The sequence below is a fragment of the Rhinoderma darwinii genome, chromosome 4 (assembly GCF_050947455.1).
Source record: "Rhinoderma darwinii isolate aRhiDar2 chromosome 4, aRhiDar2.hap1, whole genome shotgun sequence".
In the NCBI taxonomy this organism is placed as follows: domain Eukaryota; kingdom Metazoa; phylum Chordata; class Amphibia; order Anura; family Rhinodermatidae; genus Rhinoderma; species Rhinoderma darwinii.
Window position 1 is genome coordinate 236,076,396 of NC_134690.1, and position 15,305 is coordinate 236,091,700.

Here is a 15,305-nt window from a genome sequence, read left to right on the forward strand (position 1 = left end):
AAAAAAAAAAGGTGATACATTTCCTTTGAAGGGGTTTTCCTATGTGACAAAGTGATACCACAGCGCCGCTGTGCAGGGTGGGGTTGTGAAGGGGATGCAGCACTAAATAAGTGCTGTGGTCCCTTAATTGTCAGTACCTGTGGGGGTCCCGGCAGTCAGACCCCACCGATCATAAAGTTATAGCATATCTTAGCGATATGAGATGGGAAAACCCTTAGATAAAGAGAAGTCCTGACAGGGAGAACAACTCTCCATTCAACTGAATAAGGCTGTGTTGAAGTTCCCTAAATAGCAAGTGACTCGGAGCGTCACTGAGCAGGGAAATACTGAGATGAAGCAGTAGCACTTAGCTAGCGCTGCGGCCCCCTCATTCTAAGGATCGGTGGGGGTCCAGTTAGGCAGACACCGATCCTGGAGATATGATATCACTTACTATGATGGGAAAACCTCTTTTATCACTGACAGGGGGTCATGCAAATCCCGCTTTCTGGTTAAAGAAGTTGTATAAGTTTAGATAAAATGTGAATGGGGCAATATCATACTCTGCCCATAGACAAAATGAAACATTATCTCTTGGAAAGGAAAAGATACATTTGTTTTATGTACAGTAAAGTTACAATAATAATTCTAGAAGACAGTAAAAAAACAAACTGTCCAGCTAGCACAAACTAACATTTTACCCTCCATCGTGTAATTCTAATTTCTGTTATTATCAAACCAGAGTTTGCAGTATTTTTAGTTTACATCTTTTAACCCATTACATGCAACAAAAGGACAGTCCCATCTTAGCAAGTGTGATGCTCTGATATTTACCATATACTGCATCTTATTTGTTAAGTACTTTAAGTTGTCATCCTTTACCTAATCCATATGATAAATAAAGATAGGCCTTTACAATAATTATCCATTAAAATCCAGTGATCATCTGATCCCTTCTTAAGAACAAATCAATATTTGATCTTAACTCCAGAAAAATGCATCGATTTACACAGTGAGCAGCAGAATTCGCTCCGCCTGGTAATTGCAATTACGTTAGAGTCTAACACAGTTTAGAACTACGGTTTTCTAAACGACAAAAATAGTAGATTACAATATATTTCCCTGCTAAGTCTTGTATATATATGTTATTTTAAATAGAGAATACGGCAGATATGTTACACAACACCTATATTTTCTAGATTATATGCTAAATTATTATATTTATTTTATATTAATATTATTATTATGTAATAAACTCAATTCGTACTTTGTTACATGGGATTAAATAACTACATAAAAATATGTTTTCAAAGGTATTAACATTTCACTGTAAACCTAGGTAATGTTTGTTGTTAATATAATAACTATTTAAACATATGTAGCCCTGGTTTGCCTTTGCCTAAAGGTTCTGCATGTTGTGTCATATCCAATTCCATATATTTAATCGTTAAACAATAATGAAGATTTGTGGTGAGGATAAAAAAAAACAGATAAAAATATAAAGTATGAGTTGAGTACAGGGCCGGCCTTAGGATAGATGGCGCCCCGTGCGAAGGCGGCCATCCCCATCATATAAAAATGCCCCATAAAAAGTATAGTGCCCCCACACAGTATATTGCCTCTTTAGTGCCCCACACACACACACACACACACACACACACACACACACACACACACACACACACTATTATGCCCCTTTAGTGCCCCCCATACAGTATAATAATATTCAATAATATAATATATTATAACCCCTTCAAGGACACAGTATTTTGTCCTCTAATTGTGCCCACACAGTATTATGCCCCCTAAGTGCCACACACATTATTTTGCACCATGTAGTGCCCCTACACAGTATAATATCCGCTTAGTGGCCCCCTTGCAGATAGTGCCTCCCTGTAGACAGTGCCATAATCCCCCACCTCCTCCTTGTAGACAGTGCCATACAGCCCCCACCTCCCCCTTGTAGACAGTGCCATACAGCCCGCACCTCTCCCTTGTAGACAGTGCCATACAGCCCGCACCTCCCCCTTGTAGACAGTGCCATACAGCCCCCCACCTCCCCCTTGTACACAAATTAATATAATAATACAATGCCTAAATATTACCACTATGACTATATAAAACCACCATACTGTGACTAGATAACACGCCATACACTCACTGAATAATAGCACCGTACTGTGACTAAATAATACCATCATACACTGAATAATACCACCATACTGTGACTAGATAACACCACCCTACACTGAATAATACCACCATACTGTAACTAGATAACACCACCATAGACTGACTGAATAATACCACCATACTGTGACTAGATAATACCACCAAACACTGAATAATACCACCATACTGTGACTTGATAATACCACCAAAAACTGAATAATACCACCATACTGTGACTAGATAATACCACCAAACACTGAATAATACCACCATACTGTGACTAGATAATACCACCAAAAATGGAATAATACCACCATACTGTGACTAGATAACACCGCCCTACACTGAATAATACCACCATACTGTGACTAGATAATACCACCAAACACTGATTAATACCACCATACTGTGACTAGATAACACCACCCTACACTGAATACCACCATACTGTGACTAGATAACACGCCATACACTGAATAACACCACCATACTGTGACTAGATAATACCACCAAACACTGAATAATACCACCATACTGTGACTAGATAATACCACCAAACACTGAATAATACCACCATACTGTGACTAGATAATACCACCAAACACTGATTAATACCACCATACTGTGACTAGATAACACTGCCCTACACTGAATAATACCACCATCCTGTGACTAGATAACACGCCATACACTGAATAATACCACCGTACTGTGACTAGATAACACCACCCTACACTGAATAATACCACGATACTGTGACTAGATAATACCACCAAACACTGAATAATACCACCATACTGTAACTAGATAATACCACCAAACACTGAATAATACCACCATACTGTAACTAGATAATACCACCAAACACTGAATAATACCACCATACTGTGACTAGATAACACCACCCTACACTGAATACCACCATACTGTGACTAGATAACACACCATACACTGAATAACACCACCATACAATGACTAGATAACACTATGGGAAGAAAAAAGTTGTGTGCAACCTTTGCGAACATTTCAAAACATCTGATAGGGAAACATTAAAATTGATGCGCATGTCGTCCTAATGCTAAAATTCTAGCCTTATAGCCAAGTCGTCATCCCCCACACACAAGCAAACTATAACTAAGCCCTGCTGCGCTACATATTTTGATGCAATTTTCACAAAATTAAATAAAGCTGCAATATGGCTGCAACACGTGAATATACTCTTAGGGTAGGAATACACGTAGCGTAAACACTGCGGATTCTCCGCAACAGATATCATTGCGGAAAATCTGCAGCATAATACAGTAGCAGCATATTGGATGAGATAAAACAAATCTCATCTCTACACAGAAACTGAACATAAATTGACCTGCGGTGCGTTTTTTTAAATCTGCAGCATGTCAATTTATGCTGTGGAATCGCTGCTCTTGTATTGTAGTAGTTACCCATTGAATTCAATGGGAGGTAGAAATGCTACGATTCCGCCGTGAAAATCTCAAATGAGAAAAAAAAAAAGCTTATTCTTACTCCCGGCTGTAGTCATGGCGATGCGTATTCTCTTCTGAGCACAGCCCGGCATCCCAGGATGACGATTCATCCTATGTGACTGCTGCAGCCAATCAAAGCCTGCAGCGGTCACATGGACTACAGCGTCATCCCAGGAGGCCGGACTGCGCTCAGAAGAGAATACACATCGCCATGACTACGGCCAGGAGTATTATCTTTTTTTATTTTTATTTCTGCAGTCTTTCCGCAGCGGACATGCTGCCGGAAAAACTGCACCAAAATTTGGTGCGTATTTTTCAGGTGGAATTCCCTGTGGTTTCCAGGACGGATACTCTGTGTAGTTGTATGCAGTGTATCCGCCCTCTGTGTTCCTACCTGAATAATAAAATTGCTCTCCTCCAAAAAAAAATGATCTCTAAAGAATCCTTTCACCCCATTAACCCATCCATTAGCAATCATCTTTTGCAATCAGATTATTAAATATTACAGCTATTGGCCACTTTTAGGCAGTGTAATACAAACAATTAGTCTGTATGAAATAACTTAGCTCATAATAAAAATAAATTAGCACAAATCCTACTAAACTTTGCTTATTTACTTACTATAGGTGTTGTTACTTAGTGTACATATGTGCCATTATCCTACAGAGCACCTCACCAAAAGCTTTAACAATGAATATATTCCCTCTATTAAACTCAACGATGCCTCAAAAATACCTTTATGTATAATACTAATGCCAGAATCACTCATGCAGTTTTTGATGCCGTTTTTTTTTAGCTAAAGCCAAAAGTGGATACAAAAGAGAAGTTAAATATCAATGTTTCCTATATACTTTTCTTTAATTTTGTATCCACTGCTGGCTTTGGCTCAATAAACTGCATCAAAACTGCATGTGTGCATCCAGCCTAAGGCTACATTCACACGAGCGTGGGCAACCTCGGACGTGGAAAAACTGCCATTTGTCATGTCCAAGGTGCACCCGTGCGGGACGTGTTATCACGGATCCCCATAGACTAGAGCCTATGCAGGGATGCGTGACATGCAGTAAAATAGGATAAGTTCTATTTTTCCTCGGATCCTTCACACGCTCCATTGAAACAACAGCCGTGTGAACGGTCCCATTGAAATAAATGTGTCCGTGTGATGGCCGTTGTTTTAACGGCTGTCACACGGACGAGTTACATGCTCGTCTGAATGAGCCCTAAGGGTATAATTATGAGTCGTTTCTGTTGCCTTTTTTCGTAATGGCATCAAAAATACCCTAAAGCAACTATGTTTGGCTAGTGGGCTTTGGATCAGTTGACTATTCAAACTGCTGAACATCTCAACTGTAGCCGATTAAACAGATTTCTTATCTTAAAATAGTAATTTGTATTATTTTGTGGCTAACACCAATGGTGAAAAAAAAAAAAGAATTTACACCTAACTTACCATTGTCTTTACCGTTATTTTAGCAATTTTTGGATACAGATGTCATGGGAAGGCAGGCCTGAAGAAATTCGTTATAGTGTGAATACAGTGGTAAGCCAAAATGAACTAGAAGCGAACACAATTGGCCTGCTGAGGTAAAACTTTTGAATCTGGACCCGGTATCTTTGCATTAGGTTCTTTTTTTAATTTATGGGATGAGCTCCTTAGTTGAAATTACATTGCCTGTTAACCGTTAGTGACCGCCAATACGCCTTTTAACGGCGGCCACTAACGGGCCTTATTCTGATGCATATGCCTTTTTACGGCACTGCATCAGGATAAAGTAAACAGAGCAGGGAGCGTCAAATCTCCCTGCTCTCAGCTGCTAGAGGCAGCTGAGGGCTGGGGGCGTCCCTGCTCTGCCGTGTGAGATCGATATAAGTATCGATCTCACCCGTTTAACCCCTCCGATCCGGTGCACAATAGCGTGCACCGCATCTGAGTGGTTTTGGAGAGAGGGAGGGAGCTCCCTCTCTCTCCCACCGACACCCGGCGATACGATCGCCGATTGTCTGTGTCTCCAATGGCAGCCGGGGGCCTAATAAAGGCCCCCAGGTCTGCCTGGAGCGAATGCCTGCTAGATCATGCCGGAGGCATGACCTAGCAGATGCCTGTCCGTTTTAAACGGACAGGCAGTAATACACTGCAATACAAAAGTATTGCAGTGTATTACAATGGCGATCGGAGAATCGCATATTAAAGTCCCCTAATGGGACTAGTAAAAAAGTAAAAAAAAAGTTTAATAAAGTTAATTTAAAAAAAAATGTGAAAAAAAATGAAAAACCCAGCTTTTCCCCTTACAAAATGCTTTACTATTAAAAAAACAAAATAAAGTTAAAAAGTTACACATATTTGGTATCGCCGCGTCCGTAACAACCCCGACTATAATTCTATTACATTATTTAACACGCACGGTGAACACTGTAAAAAATTTAATAAAAAACTATGGAAAAATTGCTGTTTTCTGTGAATCCTGACTTTAAAAAAATGTGATAAAAAGTGATCAAAAAGTCGCATCTACTCAAAAATGGTACCAATAAAAACTACAAGTCTTCCCGCAAAAAAAAAGCCCTCATACAACCGCATCAGCGAAAAAATAAAAACGTTACGGCTCTTCATATATGGAGACACAAAAACAAATAATTTTGAAAAAAAAAAGCGTTTTTACTGTGTAAAAGTAGTAAAACATACAAAAATTATACAAATTTGGTATCGTTGCAATCGTAACAACCCGCTGAATAAAGTTATTGTGTTATTTATATCACACGGTAAACGCCCTTGATTTAAGACGCGAAAAAGAGTGGCAAAATGTCAGGTTTTTTTCTATTCCCCCCCCAAAAAAAGTTAATAAAAGTTAATCAATAAATAATATGTCCCCCAAAATGGTGCTATTAAAAAGTACAACTTGTCCCGCAAAAAACAATACCTTATACAGCTATGTCGACGCAAAAATAAAAAGGTTATAGCTCTTGGAATGCGACGATAGAAAAACATAAAAAATGGCTTGGTCATTAAGGTCTAAAATAGGCTGGTCATTAAGGGGTTAAAGGGAACCTGTTAGCACATTCATGCTACCTTAACTGTGGGCAGCATGATATAGCGACAGGTACCCTGATAACACTAAAACGGTTTACTCTAACGTGTGATGGCGTTTTAGAGAAGTCATAGTTTTAAGTGCTGGGCTCAGGGAGAAGTGTCCACTAGGCATCTCCCCTTTGGCTTCTCCCAACTGGCTCAGCTTGATTGACAGGTCTCTCCGTATTTGTATATAAGGAAGGTCCTGTCAATCAAGCTGAGCTGGGCAGGCACCAGCTGGAGGGGAGCCGCCCAGTGGACACTTCTCCCCGAACTTAGCACTTATTAACACTTTTATTTCTCTAAACTGCTGTTGTGCTTTAGAGTAAATATAGTTTAGGGTTATGAGGGCACCTTTCACTAAATCCTCCTTCCCATGGTTAGTGCAGCATGAACATGTTTCCCTTTAATTAAGCAGTTAGCACAGGAAAAGACCATATGCCAGCATTGCATATAAATTATTTTAACAATCTACAGCTTCAGTACAATAGTAAATACACACCAATTCTTTTCGGCATTGTGTTCATTATTCAAAATAATGTTCAGCTGGGTTATAAAATGTAAAAAAAAATAAAAAAAAAATTGTACTTTTCCTCTGTAAATTTAAGCAAAAACCATTGCTTTAAAAATTATCAACACATTTTCTAGCTGTACGGATGCTATTTTTTAACCTTGGAGAATACATTTTTTTAAAATCTTTGAAAGTGTATAGTTGTCACTTTGGTATGCGGGGGAGAGAAGTTCCTGTGCTTCAAAAAAGTATACTTACTATTCCATTTACATGCTAGAACCCTCAAAGGCATTAATTATAAATGTGATGTCACATTATTTTATTCTCTTTTTTATTTGTAACAGGCTATTTTTTTGGGTGGATATTATTTCACAACTTGTCTTTAAATTTTTTTTATTCCACTTGAAATGTATCATGTTCTAAACGTTCCTTTTACAACACATATTACATCGATTTTTTTTTTAACACAATTGAATTTGATGTTAGGGATTCATCAGATAAATGCTCTTTACTAAAGAATTACACCATACAATTCTTTTACCTCTACATTGCAAACAGAATTAATATGCCATGTTTTTCTCAACAATGCAAACAATTTTATAGCCGTAAATTTTATAGAATACGTATATAGAAAAGTTTCCTCTGATGGACTCAATGTACCCCAGTCCAACACTGTACCAGATAATTATTAGCTCATACAGTGGCATAATATGCAGAATTTCTGGTATTCGCATCTTCACTGTGGTGGTAGGAGAATGAGACATAGCCGGTAGATCGATACTCTTTTTCTCAGATTTGTAGGAAAGACTTCTGGCATTGTATGGTTGATACAACGCCAGAAGTCTTTCCTACAAAGCTCCTATAAAGGAAACGCTTCTAGCGTCTCTGAAACAGTACCACCCGATCTGCCAGCTGCATCTCATTCATATTTAAACTTCTGGAGGGAGACACAGCTTGAAGAAACAGTGGATACACTTATCTTTATGAACAGACAGGTTCATTTAATCTCAGACCATGAAAAAAGTCATAAAAATCAACCAAATGTGATGTGTCGTTGGCTAAAAGTACTTTTGATTGTACTCCCAATTTTGTAATGGCAAAATAAGAAACACAACTTGAAGCTTATGCGCCCTATGCAAAATCTAAAGTAGGGGCACCACCTACCATGTGCCATCTGTAACACTAGTGTCTTCTTATGTGACCTAGGGGAATTTCGGCCCTCTCAGACACCAGGGCCTGTTTGCAACTGCTATCTCTTCATCCCCTATAGGTACGGCCATGGGTAAAATGTAAGTCTAAGTTACTTCGAAAGGATATTTAATAAGTAGATTGGTTAGACAGACACTATAAAACTAAACACTGTCTATAGAAAAATAAATCAGATTGCCCATATGAAATGTAAGTTTAATGGTTCATTCCGATTGGCCATAAAATACCAGAATTGTGGTCCCAAAAATCATCCTGTTTCAACTACTACCATAGGAATCCATTGCGTGAGCTCTATAAGATTTTTTTTGCAAATGTCATTCCATTGGGTACACTCAAATGAAATAGAGCTTTTTGACTTTTTTTTTTTTTTAGATATGTATGAGTCTGTCACCACCTACAAGACTTACCATTGAAATGGAAAGTACTCTTCTAGATGAAAAAATATATATATATATATTTTACACACAAATGGTCTCATAGAGCATCTTGGTCCATAAACCAATGGAAAATGATACCCAATAGAACAATGTCAAAATGCCACTTAGCACTTTATACACACAGGCACCGTTATGCAATTTTTAAGAATAAAAATGCATAAAAATTTAGATTTCTGGCTAAAAGTGTGACTAAAGCAGAAAATTAGATGTATGTACCACACATCTTGAAAATAAAACATCAATATGTGCAGAGTTCATACATACCATTTTTGCCTATGTCTGCATGCACATACACTATATTGTCAAAAGTATTGGGACACCTACATATTACACCTAAATGAGCTTTTATGACTTCCAATTCTAAATCCATAGGCAATATTATGGTGTTAGTCCCTCCTTTGTAGCTAAAACAGCTTCCACACTTCTGGAAAGGCTTTCTACAAGATTTTGGAGTGTGTCTATGGGAATTTTTGCCCATTCATCCAAAAGAGCATTTGTGAGGCCAGACACTGATGCTGGATGAGAAGACCTGACTCGCAATCTTCATTCTAGTACATCCCAAAGATGTTCGATGGGGTTGAGGTCAGGGCCCTGTACGGGCCAGTGAAGTTCTTGCACACCAATCTCACCTAACCATGCCTTTATGAACCTTGCTTTGTGTACTGGGCACAGTCATGCTGGAATAGAGAAGGGCCTTCCCCCAAACTGTTGCCACTAAGTTGGAAACATGCAATTGTCCAAAATGTCTTGGCTTGCTAAAGCTTTAAGATTTTCCTTCACTGAAACTAAGGGGCCTAGCCCAACCCCTGCAAAGCAACCCCATAGCATTATCCCTTCTCCACCATACTTAACAGTTGGCACAATGCAATCAGGCAGTTATTGTTCTCCTGGCATTCGCCAAACCCAGACTCCCCGATCAGACTGCCAGATAGAGAAGCAGGCAGATAGAGAAGTCCAGTGGTAGTCATACTGTACACCATTTCATCCGACGCTAGGCATTGTGCTTGGTGATGTAAGGCTCGCGTGCAGCTGCTTGGCCATGGAAACCCATGCAAATCCATGAAGCTCCCTGCACACAGTTTTTGTGCTGATGTTAATGCCAGAGGGCGTTTGGAACTCTGCAGTTTAGCGTTGGCGACTTTTATGCACTATTCTCCTCAGCACTCGGTGACCCCGCTCTGTAACTTACTTGATCTACGACTTCGTGGCTGAGTTGCTGTGGTTTCTAAACGCTTCCACTTTGCAATAATACCACTCAATGTTGAGCGTGGAATATCTAGGAAGGGAGAAATTTCACAAACTGATTGGTTGCAATGGTGGCATCCTATTACAGTACCACGCAAATGTTTGTAAAAGCAGACTGCATGGCTAGGTGCTGGATTTTATGCAACTGTGGCAATAACAGAATTGAAGAGACAAAAAATCTGGTTTTAAGCTAGAAATGTAAAAAAGTGACAACCTAAAAATACATGGATTACACACCTAAAACAATTAATGCATCCCCAAGTCCTATATATTTCCTGAAAAAAGACACGCCAACCGTGGCAAAATCCAGGCCAAACCTTAAATAAAGAGTCCGCAGATGGTAAGCGCCCTTTAAGAAGTTTTGAACAGTGGGGGTCCAAGCACTGAGACCCCCACCGATTGCTAGAATGAAGCGGCAGAAGCGCACGGGTGAGCGCTGAGCCGCTTGGTTTTCTCGGAAAGTCTATGAGCCCGTACATCGCTACATCGGCTTTCTGAAAAAAGCTGATCAGAAACTAAGCTTCTGCCCCTTCGTTTAAGCAATCGGTGGGGGTCTCAGTGCTCGGACCCCCACCGATCAAAACTTTTGAAATGTCACTATGACGTCAGAAGTTACCTGAAGGTTTAGTTACACTTTAACATTGATTATGACTTTGGCTAGCACATGGGGAAGATAGTGACTGTAGTGACAGGCCACCTCAAGCAAATAAGCTCCTGTTGATCGTCGTTTATTTGCTCCTTTCACATGGAGCAATGATTCCTTATTTATTGGGACGAGCGATCGTTACTCTGATCGCTCGTCCACATACAATTTCATTATGTCGGCAGCACATCTCCCTGTTTACACAGGAAGATGTGCTGCCGACAACGATGATTTTTAATTCTGCATAAAAAGTGATCAGCCGATGAATGAGCATTTACTCGTTCACCGGCTGATCGTTACCCTGATTACACAGGGCGATGATGGGGAATAAGCACTCATATGAATGCTCGTTTGCCCTATCATTGGCCCATGTAATAAGGCTCTTAACCCTTTATTAGACAAACCAGGTAACTACAGCCTAGCAAGGTTTCTCACATCCAAGCTATCTTGTGTTCTCCAGGGCAGCAAGAAAAGGACCATTGAGGATAATTGTCCTTATATTCCTCCTATTCTGGAAGGACCCATGTGCAAGGAGGAGAGTCTGATGACATAATAAATGAACCACAGGCAGTAGTGGAGGGTGCTGGAGCGGGACTTGGAGTCTGATCTAGACACGATCTCGCCCAGACGGTCCATCAGCAGGAGTGACGTAATTGAGGTCCGGAAAGTGAACTTGTCTGCCAGCCATATTTAACCTGTGTGTCTGTCTAAAAAGCAGAGAGAAAGGTGGAAGCGGCTCTACGGGAGCATGGCAACTCAGGTAAGATGCGATAGCGGCTGGTGGCTGGCTGTGCCTTGCAGTACAGCTCATTGGAAAGTTGCGGTTTGGCAACCTGTGGAAAAGGACTTTGTACGGCTCCTGTGGGTACTGGACAGCCCTACAATTTGTTGAGAGGGCAGGGGACTTCTTGGGGAACACTTGTGTGTATTGTATTTGTTCTTTTGCAGTATTTGCTGTGATTTTACTATTTAAAAAAAGATGTTATTTATTGTTTTTTAAACTTGGAGCATTGCACGATCCCAGGGAGGAACCGGTGGTGACGACTAGTCGAAATGAGGGTTGCCTTTGTAAAGGTGGGTCAGTCGGATGTGCAAATGTGGGCATGAGCCCTGGTGTCTTCACACTGACTATTGCAATTGTCTTGACGTGCTGTTGGCAGCCATAGCCACCTTCACGTAATTTTATAAAAAGCAGGATTTTTTTTTTAATGCATTATGAAATACATTTGCACCTAAAACTCTCATACAAGCAAAGGTACACACCCAAAAACAATGTAAAAATAATAGACCAATGTGTGAAATGTTCATATATATTACATACATTTACATCAACAAGATGCTGTGCTCTCAAAAATGCTGAAACAGAGGCTATGCACTTTTTGGCCACCATCCACAAATGTTTTAAAAGTATCTATTGCACACAGCAGACAGCTACTATGTTACAAACATCTAGATTTTTTTGAGAGCGCACAGCATACTGTGTATAAAAAATACAACGTAACAATTTATACACATGACCTTCAATTAACTCTGCACCAAACAGTGATTATAAGCAAAAATTGCATGAAAATTCCACTCTGTGACTAAAATGCGTACTCAAGTCAACCCCTTATGCAAACAAAATGTATTCTTCATAGAACTGTAAGGATGTGTTCACACGCACTATTTACGGACGTAATTCAGGCGTTTTACGCCTGGAATTACGTCCGAAAATACTGCTTGAAAGCGTCGGCAAACATCTGCCCATTCATTTGAATGGGTTTTATGATGTTCTGTGCAGACAGTCATTTTTTTTACGCGCCACTGTCAAAAGACGGCATGTAAAAAAAGACGTGCATGTCACTTCTTGGGACGTAATTGGAGCCGTTTTCCATTGACTCCATAGAAAAACAGCTCCAATTACGTCCGTAATGGACGCCCCGAAAAACGCCTGCACATGCCATTACGTCTGAAATTCAGGAGCTATTTTCGCTTGAAAACAGCTCCGTAATTTCAGGCGTATCGGACGCTGCCGTGTGAACATACCCTAAGGGTGACAATAACAGATCAAGTGTGCTTTCTGTTTGATAATGGGAAGGGGAATAATATGAAGAAAAATGCATGTTACCCCACCCCCTGGGGTCATCTACAGTCATATAGGGACAGGAGGATCACAGCTTCCCCTCCTCTCCCTGCATGCTGCCTGCATGTCCTCCCGCTGAGCCCCTCTCCTTCTCCACACAGGCTGAATTAAAAATATATGCACTATATCCCACTTCAACCTGCTCTAACTGTGGCTAGGTTGCAGCTAGAACTGTGATCCAGGGCTTGTTTGAAAGCTACGAATCATAGCCTGTGTTAGGTCCATTAGAAAGCAGCCACATCATGGTGAGCATATTCGTCGTAATGATCACGCAGGCACTAATACAGTAGGCCGCATGATTAGGAGCGGGAAATGACTGTAATACACAGGCACAGGGCCGCCATCAGGAATTTCAGGGCCCCCTACAGCTAAATTTTTTGGGCCCCCCTACCGTGGCACCGCCTGTTAACGGTACTCCGTCCAGCACTATATCATGGTACCCAGGGCGGCCATCAGGGGGGGTATTAGGGGTACTGATGTGAGAGGCCCGGCCAAACCTAATTGAAAGGGGGGCCCGGCAAACTGCCGCGACTTGCCTTTGGTAGAAAAAAAACAGGCCCCTGCAATGGGGCCCGTTTTTTTCACCAAAAGAATGTTGTGAGCTGCGGGCCCCCCTTTCAATTAGGTTTGGCCGGGCCTCTCACATCAGTACCCATAATACCCCCCCTGATGGCGGCCCTGGGTAGCATGGGGGTCGTCATGGGGTTCGTCAAACACCGCCGCCCGTGCGACCGATCGCGCGCACCCGCAAACTCCTGCGCATGGGCACCCGCGACCGCCTGGAACCGCGCACCGAATTTTGAGGCAGATATTGACCTGCCCACACTATCTTGCCGCGTTTTTTGCCCGCTGCGATTGAGGACAGCAGACAAAAAACGCAGGGAAAAATGCATTTTCTGCCTCCCATTGATTTCGATGGGAGGTCAGAGGCAGAACCGCGGCAAGAAAGGACGTGCTGCTTTTTCTTTTTTCCGCGACTGGCTCCCATTGATTTCAGATTAAATCAATGGGAGGCGGTTTTGGAAGTTTTTTGGTGCTGATTCTGACGCAGTGTCCGAGTCAATATCAAGGCCCAAAAAGTCTGTGAACTGGGCCTTATTGTTAGGGCTTATTCAGACGAACGTGTAATACGTCCGTGCAACGCGCGTGATTTTCACACGGACCTATGTTACTCTATGGGGCCATGCAGACTGTCCGTGATTTTCACGCAGCGTGTGTCCGCTGCGTAAAACTCACGACATGTCCTATATTTGTGCATTGTTCGCGCATCACGCACCCATTGAAGTCAATGGGTGCGTGAAAGTCACGCCCAGCACTTCCGCAACCGTATAAACTATGAATGAAAACAGAAAAGCACCACGTGCTACAAACATACAAACAGAGTGTCATAATGATGGCGCGAAAATCACGCAGCCGCGCATCATACGCTGCTGCCACACGGAGCTGTTATGGACCTTTTGCATGCGCAAAACGCCATGTTTTTGCGCGCGCAAATAGCACGCGCTCGTGTGAATCCGGCCTTAGGGTAGGAACACACTAGGCATGAACACTGCGGATTTTATGCAACACATTTTATTGTGGAAAATCCGCAGCGTATCACAGTCGCAGCAGAGTGGATGAGATATGAACAAATCTCATCCACACTCTGCAAAAAAAATTGACCTGCAGTGTGGCTTTTGGCTTTTTAAGTCGCATGTCAATGTATTCTGTGGGATCGCTGCTCCTCTGTTGTGGAAATGCTGCGGTTCTGCCGCAAAAATCACACATGAGAAAAAATAAAAAGGCACTTTTTTAAATTTATAAAAAAGTTTAGACTTGCCCCGGCCGTAGTCCTGGTGACGCGATCCTCTAGTCTTAGCGCAGCTCGGCCTCCTGTCATGACTTTTCATCCCATGTGACCGCTGCAGCGGTCACATGGTCTACAGCGTCATCCCAGGAGGCGGGGCTACGTTCAGAAGAGAGAGATGCGTCACCTAAACTACGGCCGGGGCAAGTCTAAACTTTTTTTTCCCTGCAGGATTCCCGCAGCGGACACGCCTCACGAAACCTGCACCACTACTTGGTGCGGTTTTGCTTGCAGAATTCCCTGCGGCTACCGGGGCGGATAAGCTGTGTAGTTTTACTCAGCATATCCGCCTAGTGTGTCCCTTATGATGTCGCTCCTGGAGCTGCTGCCGGTCTCTAAATAGGCAGTTGGTCCAGTAGAATTTGGAATTATTTTTTTTTGTGAACCAGCTTAAAAAAATACAAAACTTTTGTGTTAGGGCCTGTTCACATCACTGTTCGCTTCCGCTCCGGGGTTCCATCTGAGGTTTCCGTCGGGTGAACCCCGCAACGGAAAGTGAAAGTGACAGCACAGCTTCCGTCACAATTAGCGCAGTCGACTGCACTATTGATTCCGTCCGAAAACCAGCCGGAATGGTGACGAACGGAAACCAT